At 39.5% G+C, this 12,906-nt stretch overlaps 1 protein-coding gene across 5 annotated transcripts in view; it reads left to right on the top strand.

Annotated features, from left to right (window-relative positions):
• LOC108289084 (myelin associated oligodendrocyte basic protein) overlaps positions 1-12,906 on the top strand; it is a 66,474-nt gene that overhangs the window by 5,432 nt on the left and 48,136 nt on the right. For all 5 annotated transcript variants that reach the window (XM_017508343.2, XM_017508341.2, XM_017508342.2 and 2 more), the window contains exon 2: positions 5,647-5,725. The gene's annotated coding sequence lies outside the window, so the exon portion shown is untranslated. The remainder of the gene's footprint in view (positions 1-5,646; positions 5,726-12,906) is intronic.

The following is a 12,906-nucleotide window of genomic DNA, read 5'->3' as shown; positions in this document are numbered from 1 at the left end:
AAAGTACAAACCAGGAATAGGTAAAAAAAAAAAAAAAAAAAAAGTACTGGCGATTTTGTTTTTGTTCAGGCATGGTGAAGCCAACCAGATTAGGAGATGGTTGCCACTGAAAAGACAGTGTTTTCTCAACACTCCCAGGAGGAGGGCGCACATGGGGAAGGGCCACCTAGCCACATGGGGAAGCACCAAGGTCTTAGGTCAGGAGTAGGAAAGAGCAAGGGTGAAAAAGCTCAAGTGAGAGCCTTTATTGTGGTTTTTGTTGGGAGAAATGGGCTAGGCAGAGTAAGCAGAAGAGGTATGTTTGAGATTGGCTAGTTTGAATAATTTCATGGGGCTCTGAGGTGTAGGAGCTGTTTGGTATCTGGTCCTGGAGTGATAAGGGCAGAAGAATATTAGTTCAACTTGTAAGAGCTCAATAAAGGAGGTAGTTGGTGAATCTGGGCTCTGGATTGGTTGATTTGCATATAAATGGCAGCTCACAGGGGAGTCATTTGTTATCTCTAGGAATCAGCTGGCCCTGGGAGGGGCTTTGCTGACCCCGAAAGGCAATACAGAAAATATGATCATTTTCCACAGAATATATGTATCAAAACATCACACTGTACCCCGTAAAAGCAAAGGAGAAGCAGCACAGGAAGTGCTAAGGTTGTATAATAAGGGTGCTTGATAGTTAATCCGGACTAAGTGGCTACGAACGTTTTCACGGAGGAAGGCATATTTGACTTGAAATGTTCTGTTCTTGGGTAGTTGTTACACAAGTAAAGTGAGCTGGGGAGAGTGTTTCTGGAAAAAGAAATATTATTAGCAAATGTCCAAGGTAGAAGGAACCACAACGCATTGAGACAATTGATTATGGCTGAAACACAGAGAGACAGGAGCTACGTATGTTTTTTAGCTCTGTTTTTCTTCACTTGGCTGGTTTTCTGAATGCTCCAAACAAGGGAATTGAGAGTTCCTACTCCACTCACTGACACTTGATGGTTTATGTAAGCTATTGTAATAAAAACATGTGGATGGCATTAACTTAAATGAAACAGATTCGAATTACAGTGATGTATTGGTTAACAACGAGGATACATTCTCAGAAATGAGACATTAGACAATTTAGTCATCGTGTGAACATCATATAGTGTACTTACACGAACCTAGATGGTACAGGCTACTTAATACAATGGTAAATATTTGTATGTCTAAATATAGAGAAGATACAGTAAAAATACAATATTATAATCTCCTGGGACTGCCGTTGTTTAAATGATCCCTCTTTGACTGAAATGTGGTTATGTGGCATGTGACCATACATGGGACACCTAAAGTATACACAACATCCCCCTAAGAAGTCATTTTTCCCTAACTGCTTCTCTCTCTCCATGAAATTTTAATACTACAGATGTTCAGTATGTCTATGTATTGTATATATGTGTGCTTTGCACATAAAAAAGTGAGAATTCTCACATAGGTCTGAGATTTAAAAAAAAATCCAAAAAATTAGCCAGGTGTAGTGGCACACACCTGTAGTCCCAGCTATTCGGAGGCTGAGGCAGGAGAATCAGTCGAACCCAGGAGACGGAGGTTGCAGTGAGCCAAGATCGCTCCTGGGTAACAGAGTGAGACTCCATCTCAAATAAACAAATAAAAATAAAACAAAATAAAAAGATTAAGGTTTTTTTTTTTTTACCCCCCTCAAGATCCAGTTTTCATCTCTTGGAGGTGATATTACCCACGTTGCGAATACAGCATGCCCTTTACATGGCTTCCTTTAATGTTAACATCTTCCATAACTGTGTAGCACAACTAATAAAACTAATAAATTAACACTGATACATTATTAATTAACTATAGACTCTATTCACATTTTACAAGTTTTACCGCTAATGTCCTTTTTCTGTCAGGCACTAATCCAGGATCCTGCATTGCATTTGGTTATCAGGTCTCTTCAGTTTTCCCTAAACTGTGACAGTTCTTCAGTTTTTCTGTGTCTTTCATGACCTTGAGACTTTTGAAAAGCATTGGTTGGTTATGTATAGTGTCCTTCGATTTGAATTTTTCTGATGTCTTCTCATGATTAGGTTGAAGTTATATATTATTGAAAAGAATTACATGGAGATGATGTGTAACATATCAGAGAATAAAGGGGAATGACCTGTCTTATTAGTGGTGATGCTAACTTTGATCATTTGGCTAAGATGGTGCTTTTCAGATTTCTCCACTTTAAAGTGATTATTGTTTTCTTTTTAATTAGTAGATATTTCTTTGGGAGGGATATTTTCAGATGACGCAAATACTGTGTTTCTCCTTACACTTTCACTTACTAATTTTAGCATCCATTAGTCAATGATGCTTGTAGAAATTATTGTGGTATTCTAATAGTGCTTTTCTGTTTCCCTTATTGTTTCTACATTTATTAATTGGAATGATTCTTTAAGGAAGATTATCTCTTCTACTCCATTTATTTATTCAGTTATCATTTATATCAGTATAAGCCCAACAATATTTATTTTATTCCTTGGTTTATAATTCAATACTATTTTTATTTACCTTCTTGCTCAAATAACTTTGGTAGGAGCTCTTTCAGATTAGCTCCTATGCCCTTTTCACATGTTGTTATCCTCTTTGAGCATTTTCTGACATCACAATTTGTTCCAGGATTAACTCGTATTTTCTCTGACTCAGCCCGAAATCAATCACCTCCGTGAGCCATGGTTCCTTTTATCGGACACTTTACCAGTCTAGCCTAGGATACTGAAGGAGTTAAAAAACAAAATTTGGGTATTACTTGTTGTATCAGTTCATTCTTGCATTGTTATAAAGAAATATCTGACACTGGGTAATTTATAAAGAAAGAAGTTTAGTTGGTTCATGATTTTGTAGGCTGTACAGGAAGCATAGCAACTTCTGCTTCTGGGGAGGCCTCAGGAAACTTCCAATCATCGAAGAAGGCAAAGGGGAAGTTAGACATTTCAGATGGTGAAAACAGAAAAGGGGGGAGGAGAGAGAGAGACAGAGAGAGAGACACAGAGAGGGAGGGAGGGAGGGAGGAGGTGCTGCACATTTTTAAGCCACCAGATATCAGGAGAACTCACTCACTATGGTGAGGATAGTACCAAGGGGGATGGTGCTAAACCATTCATGAGAAACCATGATCAAATCACCTCCCACCAGGCCCCACCTCCAACACTGGAGATTGCATTTTAACATGAGATTTGGTGGGGACACAGAGCCAAGCCATATCAGGTGTATTCCTTGCTATTGGGGTGTTACCTTTTCTAAAGATTGTGCTCCTTCTACTTGTATTAAAAAAAGGTAGCTGTAAAACAGCCTCAAGCAGGTTCTTCAGGAGGTGTTCCCGAAGAAGACACTGTTGTCATAGGAGATGACAGCTCCACTGTTGTCCCTGAAGAACTTCCAGTGGGATGAGAGGTGGAGGTAGAAGACAGTGATATTGACAATCTTGACCCTCTGTAGGCCTAGGCTAATGTGTGTGTTTGTGTCTTAGTTTTTAACAAAAATGTTTAAAAAGTAAAAAATAAAAATTTTAAAACTAGAAAAAAGCTTATAGAATAAGAATATGAAGAGAAAATACTTTTCTACAGCTATAGAATGTGTTTAAGCTAAGTGTTATTAAAAAAGAGTCAAAAAGTTAAGAAAATGTGAGTGCATAAAGTGAAAAGTTATAGTAAGCTAACATTGTTTTTGAAGAAAGAAAAAATAAAAAAAAATAATTCCAGTGTGGCCTAAGTGTACAGCCTTTATAAAGTCTACAGTAGTATTCTGTAATGTCCTAGCCCTTCACATTTACTCACCACTCATTTGCTGATTCACCGAGAGCAACTTTTGGGTCTGTAAGCTCCATTCATGATAAGTGCCCTATATAGCTATACCATTTAAAATCTTTTATACTGCATTTGACTGTTCCTTTTCTATTTTAGATATGTTTCAGTATGCAAATACGTAAATTACTGTTGTGTTACAGTTGCCTACAGTATTCAGTACAGTAACATGCTATACAGGTTTGTAGCCTGGGGCAATAGGCTATACCACATAGTCTAGGTGTATAGTAAGCTAAACCATCTATGATGTTTGTATAATGAAAACATTACCTAATGACTCATTTCTCAGAATTTATCCCTGTGATTAAGCAACACATGACTGTATGTGTTCTAAGTGGCTCCCTACTGTCTGTTACTCTCCCTCCACGCTTCCAGATTCCTGCAGTCTTAGCATCTCCTAACTCCTACCTCTGTTTCTTCCTGTCTCTCCTTGGACTCCTTTTTCCTGGATAGCAGATTGAAAAACGTCTTCATGGAAAAACCCAGGATGAATGTGGGGTTTAACTACTTTGCTTCCTTTCCCTCAAGGATCATAGTTCTGCAATGATTGACATCCAGTGCCTAAGAATAATTCTTCCGTATATTTTTCCAGCTTTATTGTTTCAGCAGGAGTTTAAATTCAACACTTGCTACTATATCATTACTGATCATTTTCTTTTGAGACAGTCTTGCTCTGTCACCCAGGCTAGAGTGCAGTGGTGTGATCTCTGCTCACTGCAACCTCCACCTCCCGGGTTCAAGCAATTCTCCTGCCTCAGCCTCCCTAGTAGCTGGAATTAGAGGTATGCACCACCATGCCCAGCTAATTTTTGTATTTTTAGTAGAGATGGGTTTCACCATCTTGGCCAGGCTGGTCTCGAACTCCTGACCTCATGATCTGCCCACCTTGACCTTCCAAAGTGCTGGGATTACAGGTGTGACCCACTGCACCCAACGCCGATCACTTTTCTAAATAGGAAAGTTTGTACACTTATAAGATTTCAATTATTCTGTCAAGCAGGGTGGAGAAAAGAAACATGCTATGAGCCTTATCTGATTTTACTTAAAACTCTTACAAAGATTTATATAGTTAATTACACAAAGTTTTCAATTACATCATTCTTACTAGAATAAAAATGATCAACTAAGAGAACCTATCAAAATTACAGGGTTCCTTTGGAGGCTATCTTTGTGTCTAGAATCTTCATAATCTTATAAGACCTTTTTGTTCAAATAGCCCTTCCAAGATCTGATATATATATGGAATAGGACAAAGGGTTATGAATAGTCACATAAACTTCCATATTTCACAGGAAAACAGATTGACATCCTCTGGAAGTTCTCAATTTAATGCTTTATCAAATTAGGTTTTTAAATGTAATTCACAGCACCAAAAACACATCTCTAGAGCTGTAGAAAAGGAGGAGGATATTCCTTAAGCTCCTTTCTTGGCATGATGTGAAGATCTGTATTTTTAGAGCCAGACTCTGGAATTTCATTTATCAAGTTTATAAGCAAAAATTAGGCTAATAGAGCTCAAATTTACTAGGAGAAATGAAAAAAGAGCTGCATATTTTTTACATAATGACAGTGAATTAACTGGACATATAGCATTTTTTTCTGTATAATGTTAAGGCAGTTTTTAAAAGTTTACATGTGATTTTGTGACTATTCTTTCCCCCATCCCTCAGCTGGCAGATGGCATCTAGATCAAATGTCATGATCCTCCCTAGCATTGTGAGAGTGAAGCTCCATGTGTAACCCACTTGAATTAACTGCAACCTGAGTAACCAAAACACTATATTAACCAGAGCATATCCTGTTGCTTCACTTTTAGGAAAAAAAAGAAGCAAATGATACCAAGACAAGCTCCTAAGAGAGATCTAATCAGCAGATGTGTACGGATGAAAATACAGGTACAAATGATCTCTTATAGGCTTTTGGATCTGCATCTATATTTTTGCATAATGATGACTGGTATTCAGAATGTCACAGTAGAATGCAGAATCAGCAAAAGAATGAGTAATCAAATTTTCAGTAAGAGTTAAACACTTGTTTAGTATGTCAAGGTGGCTCACCGTATTCTAGGTTCTCGGAGTAGAAATATAAAAAAATTTTCTCTTCCTCAGAGAGACTATGACCCAAGCCACTGTGTGTTTGCATTTGACAAACCCACATACCATGCACAGTGGAACAGCCATTCTATGATAAACGTCTTCCTGCCTTTAGATTCTTGAACTCTCGGTGGGAGAGCCCTTCCATCTTTTTGTGTTAGCTGAGTCCAGCCAGTTCTCTGAGAACAAGGCTTCATCTGTTGGCCTCTCAAATAGGGACCACGTTACACTCCAGGTAGCTCCAGACTTGAGAGTGGGGTCGGTGTCCCCGTGTTGCCACTTTCAGGGCACTACGCCTTCACCCTCTAGTTAAAGCTCTGCGTTTTGAAGCTTGTGCTCCATTCCTGCGCAGCCTTCACCGGGCTTCCAAGTCACACCTCCTCCTTAGCTGATGGGGTGTTGCTGGGCTGCCCACTCGCTCTCCACTTAGGTGACTTTACTATTTACTTGAATAAACTATTCACCACTCCAGTGAATTAGCCACTCTGCTCATCCATCTATTGTCTTTCTGTGACCACTGTCCATACTGGAAACTACTCCATCAACCAAACAGTGCAAAAAACATCCAGTATCTCACTCACAATCTTCCTTTCTTTTCACTTGTCTTACGTATGCCATTATAACTCTTCTTTCACTAGGCGCTTCTAGTTGACCTGCCCTTTCATCTCTCATTCATTTGCCTATCCATTCATCTAACACCTTTTTCTACCTTCTGTTTTCTTTGTATTACTGATAGATTCTAAGATCCATTACTTCAATTCAACTCTTGCAAATTGTCCAGCAATTTCCACCCCGATGAACCCGTCTATCTTCTCTATGTCTACACCCAGGTTGCTAAAAAAAACTGAAGAAAAACAGAATGGAGCAGATTTGTATTTCTGCAAATTAATGGTCAGTGACCTCAACTAGAATCTCAAAACTGACCGGTCTCCTAGTTTCTACAAAATCTCTCTTAAACCCATCCTATTCCTCTCACGTCTCCAACTCTCTTATTCTCAGCATTTTTCCATTTCACTGGAAAAATGGAAACCATTAGATGGAGACTTCACATAGTCAAAAGTTTTTTGTCTTCTAACAAAGGCCAACCATTTTGCATGTGCTCTGCACTCTAGCTCCTCAGGTTTTTCTCAAGAATATTAATTATTTCTTCTCTTTCTGATTTTATTTCAATTTCTTCCTTTCTACTTCCTATTAGCACCTACGCATGCTCCAATTTGTCTCATTACTACAAAAGTCTCAACAAACCAGCCAAACATCTCCTTCTGCCCCACAAGGTACCCTTTGCAAACCACATGCTTCTGTAGCTACTAGCGTCTGTCCCACTGTTCTCAACTCTCTGGGCTGAGTTGCCTATAGTTTCTTTTTCTATCTTTTTTTTTTTTTACTCATGTTACCCAGGCTGGAGTGCAATGGCGCAATCTCGGCTCACCGCAACCTCCGCCTCCTGGGTTCAGGCAATTCTTCTACCTCAGCCTCCTGAGTAGCTGGGATGACAGGCACGCACCACCATGCCCAGCTAATGTTTTGTATTTTTTTTTTTTTTTTAGTAGAGACGGGGTTTCACCATGTTGACCAGGATGGTCTCGGTCTCTTGACCTCGTGATCCACCCGCCTCGGCCTCCCAAAGTGCCGGGATTACAGGCTTGAGCCACCACGCCCGGCCTCTTTTTCTATCTTTAGCCGCTATTCCCTCCATAAACCCTCAAATTCAGCTTCTGTTTCAGCCACTCCATGGAATCAACTCTTGCTAAAGTCACCAGTTATTTTTATACCACTTAATCAAATGTACTCTTGTAGTCCTCATATCATGCCACCTCTCAGAATCATTCTACAAATTGACTATTCTGTCTTTTGAAATACTCTTTCCCCTTGATTCTCATGGTGTCACATGATCCTAGTTTCTCTTTTACCTCATTCAGCCACCAAGGCAATCCCATCTACTCTCATGGCTTTAGTTGCCACCTATACTCCAGTGACTTTCAAATTCTATCTCGAGCAAACTTCTCCTCTGAACTATTCACATGACATCTTCATCTAGAAGCCTTCAAACACCTCAGCTTGGATGCATTAAAAGTGAACTCATGCTTCTGTTTGCCCCCCAAACCTTCTCTTTCTCCAGCAGATACTTTCAACACCCATCTAGTTGCTCAAACGACATACCTGGATATACCCTTGATTCCTCCTCATTACCACTTCTTATGTGCAATGAATTACCAAGTCTTAATTCTACTCTTGGAGTATTTTGTCACTAACATCAATATTCACATGGCTTCCTGGAATGGGCTTTACCCATGGAAACTATTTTCCTCAAAGCTGTGGAGGTGAGCTTACAAAAATGCACCTCTGATTATGACACATTTCTACTTAATATCTTTCAGTGTATTCAGGATTTCCCTCCCTTCTAGTATTTTTTTGATCTACCAAGCATGTCAATTCACACCTCAGCCTCTGGTTTCCTCTCCAGCCTATCCTGCTCCATCCACTCTCCTTTTTATATTCATTGTTACAGTCGAACTGGCTTTTTTCTAAGTCCTCAGATGTACCCCCCCAACCCCAACTCAGAGTCTTCTGTCTCAAACACTCTAGGCCTGCTCCTCTCTCTGCTGCAATAACATTGACTCACTCTTCAGCTCCTATCCTCCAAGAAACCTTCCCTGACCTTTTATCCTAGTTAAGATCCTCATCTATATGGACTCATTACCAACTGCACTTTTCCTTGAAGGCACTGGTCACAACTCTAATTAAACAAGTACTTCTAAAGATGACACTTGCTTAATGTGGGTCCTCCTTGCTAGGATGTGCACTCCCTGAGGTCAGGGTCTTTGTTCATTGCCATATGGTCAGGGGCTAACACTGTTTGGCTCATCATATATGCTCAGTGACTGCTTTTTTGAATGGATGAATGGTTTTAATACAACATGGAAAATATAAAGATGGAGGCAGAGAGATTGCAAAATGAAACAGAGATAAGTGGTGTTTCACTTAGCCAAGGAAGTTGACTAGTGTAATTGCCATTGTGTGACCCAGATGATGGTCTTGGACACAAAATCCGGGGATACAGTGGTCAGCGATGTAGTGCTTATATCAGCTTCTGTCTCTGGCTTGGCCTCTTCTCTGTCTCTCCAAGAATGGAACCCCTGGAAAACCCAAGGCAGCTTGGTAAGCTATCACTGTTCACTAGTTGTAGGTGGAGCAATAAATTAGCCCATCAGGTAATCTAAGTTCTCTTCTTAACTCCGCTGCTATGACCACAGATCATTTAGGTTTTTCTGTAAAACAATACAATTAGGGGCCGGGCATGGTGGCTCATGCCTGTAATCCCAGCACGTTGGAAGATCCAGGCGGGCAGATCACGAGGTCAACAGATCAAGCCCATCCTGGCTGACATGGTGAAACCCCACCTCTACTAAAATACTAAAATTCAGGCACGGTGGTGCATGCCTGTAGTCCCAGCTACTAGGGAGGCTGAGGCAGGGGAATCACTTGAACCTGGGAGAGAGAGGTTGCAGTGAGCCGAGATCACGCCACTGCATTCCAGCCTGGTGACAGAACGAGACTCTGTCTCAAAAACAAAAAACAAACAAACAAAAAAACCCACAATAATATGATTCGGGAGATTAGTTATCTTCCCCATAGTTCAGGAAAGAACTATAAGAGGATTTGTTTAACCTACATATGTGTACATTCAAAATCCCACCATTTTCATAGAGGGAAACATATCATCCTTATTTCCCCATTTCTTACATGGCAAACACTGGATTAAGAAAGCCAAATAATTGTAAAACCTAGTACTCTTTGAAATTATAATACTTTCTATGGAGAGACCATTTTATGCTAAAACCTTAATTTTTAAATTACCAATTCCTACATAACATCCCAGGGGACAGAAGCACCTGGGGATTTTTAAGGCACTTTCAATTCAATCCGTGTCAGCGTTCATTCATTGAGTGGATGGTGCAATAGAACCCTGAGGATTCAGACAGAAACTCTGTCCTCAAAAGCTCACGCTGAGATCACAGACATATAGCTATGTTATGATACTGCAGTCCACAAATAGAAGTATGTACAAGTTATAAAGATGGCCCAGAGAAGGACAAATCATTTTGAAAGATCAAATCCTGATGAGGCAAGACCTCAGCTGGGTTGTTAAGGATGGAGAAAGGCATTCCAGGGAAAGGAAATAAATACTCAAAAGTACATCTTCTGATCACAGAATAATGCTTCTGGCCTGTACCAGCAAGAAGTGGTGTGGGAGGTGAAGGACAGAGACCAAACCATGAGGGGTCTATGTGCCATATTAATTGAGAAGCAAGGACTTGGTTCTGTAACTCAGGTGACACTTGAAGTTTTCGAGTAGGGACAGATATAATCAATTTTGCATCATCTCTGTGGCAATGTGGAGGATAGCTAAGGGAAAAGTGAGTCTAGAGTCAGGGCTGGCCGGCAAATAAACGGAGAGACCAGCTGGACCCGCCTGTCCCCTCAGCCTGTAGAAAATTGTAGGAATACTCATCCACATAAAATTCCAGGGTAAATTTGAGTGTCCATAAACTAAAACCATGTACTGTATAATTTTAGACACAAGAAACTGAAGGATATCATGTTATTTATATAACATTTAGAAAGCTACTGTACTTCTTGAATGTTTATCTGTCCCCGCTATAATAAGTGAAGGTTTTACTCTTGAAATAGTTGCTAAATAAATTATCTGTGTGCTAAAGATAATAACCTTAGGTCACACCCCTTTTCCTTTCCCTTAGAATAGCTGGAGGCAGGTAGAGTTTGTTCATCAGAAAGGACTTTTGCACAACTTTATGAGACAGTTGCAGGTGGGCAGTGTGGTTCTTGGGCCACCTTAGTTTGTCCTTGCTGCCTAAAACAAAGCAAAATAATGAGGGCACTTAACATGGCTTTATTTTGTGTCCTTGCATGGGCCTTCAAAATAATTAGGACCCTCTTATTCCTTTATTTTTTCATAGTTTTGGCAGATCCCCACATCAGTATTAGATTTTGGCATCTTGCTGCTTTCTGTCGAAAAGCACCCAGATTCCAAATAAATATGTGTATGAAATTTTCCATTACCTGGCATTGGATTGTCACCCACCATCTGTTCAATATTCATTGTCCTAATTTGTAAACATAATCATTGTCATGGAGACAAATGGATAAACAAGGACAGATAATGACATCCTTAGAGACAGCATGTAGTCATTACAACCAACCTTCGGGTTCTACATTTTTGTGTTTTTGCTGCTGTGGACTGATGAACACAGAAACCGTTGTCTTTTACTGTGTAAATCTACACCCAGAGGAAAGGGTCAGCCTCTGGCCTGAGAGGATTAGCAAGGTTTTAGAGATTACTAAAGGTCTCTAAGGGAGCTGGTGAATGTGGAATACAATTACTCTTCAGGAAACGTTGATAATTTTTATCACAGCTAAGGAGTTGGGGCTGAGCAGTTTTGGAAGGCTGTGGTTAGGCATATGTGAAAACCTGGACCAGGAACGGAATCTCTGGACCCCCCGTTATTATTCCAAAGTAGCCGCTGCAGAAGCACTCGTGTGCACGCCTCGCTTGCAGGAAGTCGTAGGCTCCTTCTGCCAGCCGGGGGCTCCCTGGCCTGTGAGCATTCCTCGCACCAAGCGCAAGTCCAATCAATGGTGGTTGAATGGACCCACCTCCCTCGCCAGTGCCTCTGATTGGCTGCTTTCCCCACCCTCTGCCTGACGTCATTTCTTCCTGTTTCTGAGGACCAATCGGGATGGATACAAACGACGCTTCCTTGCTGTCCTTTGCCTTTCTCTGAATACTTCCTAGTTAAGAATATTTGTAATATGATTGCTAGCTATAAAATATACCTCTTTTTCTATTATTTCCCTATTTGTCTACTTTTTTTTTTGATTGATAGTTTGTTCTTAATGTAAACATCCTGGTTACTAAAACTATATATTCGTATGATGGGATATTTTCTTCTCTACAATCACTGGTCTTTTAACTTGTAACTTCAAGTTGTATAAAATATACAACTTTTTATTCTATAAAGTATTATAGAATAGTTGTATAATATGTATATTTGTATAATAATATTTGTATAATAATAGTTCTATAAAATATACAACTTTTTATTCTATAATGTATTCTTTATGATTTGCTTTTTTCCTGTTCATGTTTGCTGTGTTAGAAGGAGCATGGTATCAGGGTTAGGAATACATTCTAGTTTATCTTGGTTGAGCTCCTGGGACTCCATTTACTAACTCTGTGGTCTTTGTTGAGTTATCTGACTTCTCTGAATCTCTCATTTGCAAAACAGGGCTATTATGAGGTTATGGGGATGAAATGAGTTAAATACACAAAGCCCTTGAACAGTGCCTGGTTTGTATCTCATTCCACTTGTTTGCTATTATAATTTTTTTCTAGGATGTTTGTTCTAATTTCATCTTGTCTTTATTTAGGGTAATTTCCCAACTATATTAAATAAAATACAATAAATAAAAATGCCCCCTCTGTTGTGATCCATGCTACTATACATATGTGCAGTATATGTGTAGTGTATAGTGTGGAAGTACATACCATACTTACAGCTTGCCCTCCGAAGTGGCTCTTCACCAGCTGTGTGTGAGAGTTCCTGTTTGTCTATGGACTCCCTTCATGTCAGGCTATTTAACTTTTACCCATCTGATTCTTGTAGTATAGTGTCAATTGTTATATATGTGTCTTTTTGATAATTGATGAGTTTGAATGTATTTTCATATGCTTATGGATCATCTGTGACTTCCTTCTCTGTAAATTGCCTTTTCACATGATTTGCCGAATTTTCTTTTGGGTTTTTTTTTCTTAATGATTTGTGGGAGTTCTTTAAAGATTCTGGATAGGAATTCTTTGTATATGATATGTGTTACATTCTCCTAGTTTTGCTTAACTTTTGACTATGTTTATTGTGTCTTTTGATGTACAGTAGTTTTTTTTTAATTTTTTTTTTTTTTTT

The sequence above is a fragment of the Cebus imitator genome, unplaced genomic scaffold, assembly GCF_001604975.1.
Source record: "Cebus imitator isolate Cc_AM_T3 unplaced genomic scaffold, Cebus_imitator-1.0 Scaffold391, whole genome shotgun sequence".
NCBI lineage: Eukaryota > Metazoa > Chordata > Mammalia > Primates > Cebidae > Cebus > Cebus imitator.
Note: the sequence above shows the minus strand (reverse complement) of the source record. Positions and strands in the feature narration are given on the sequence as shown.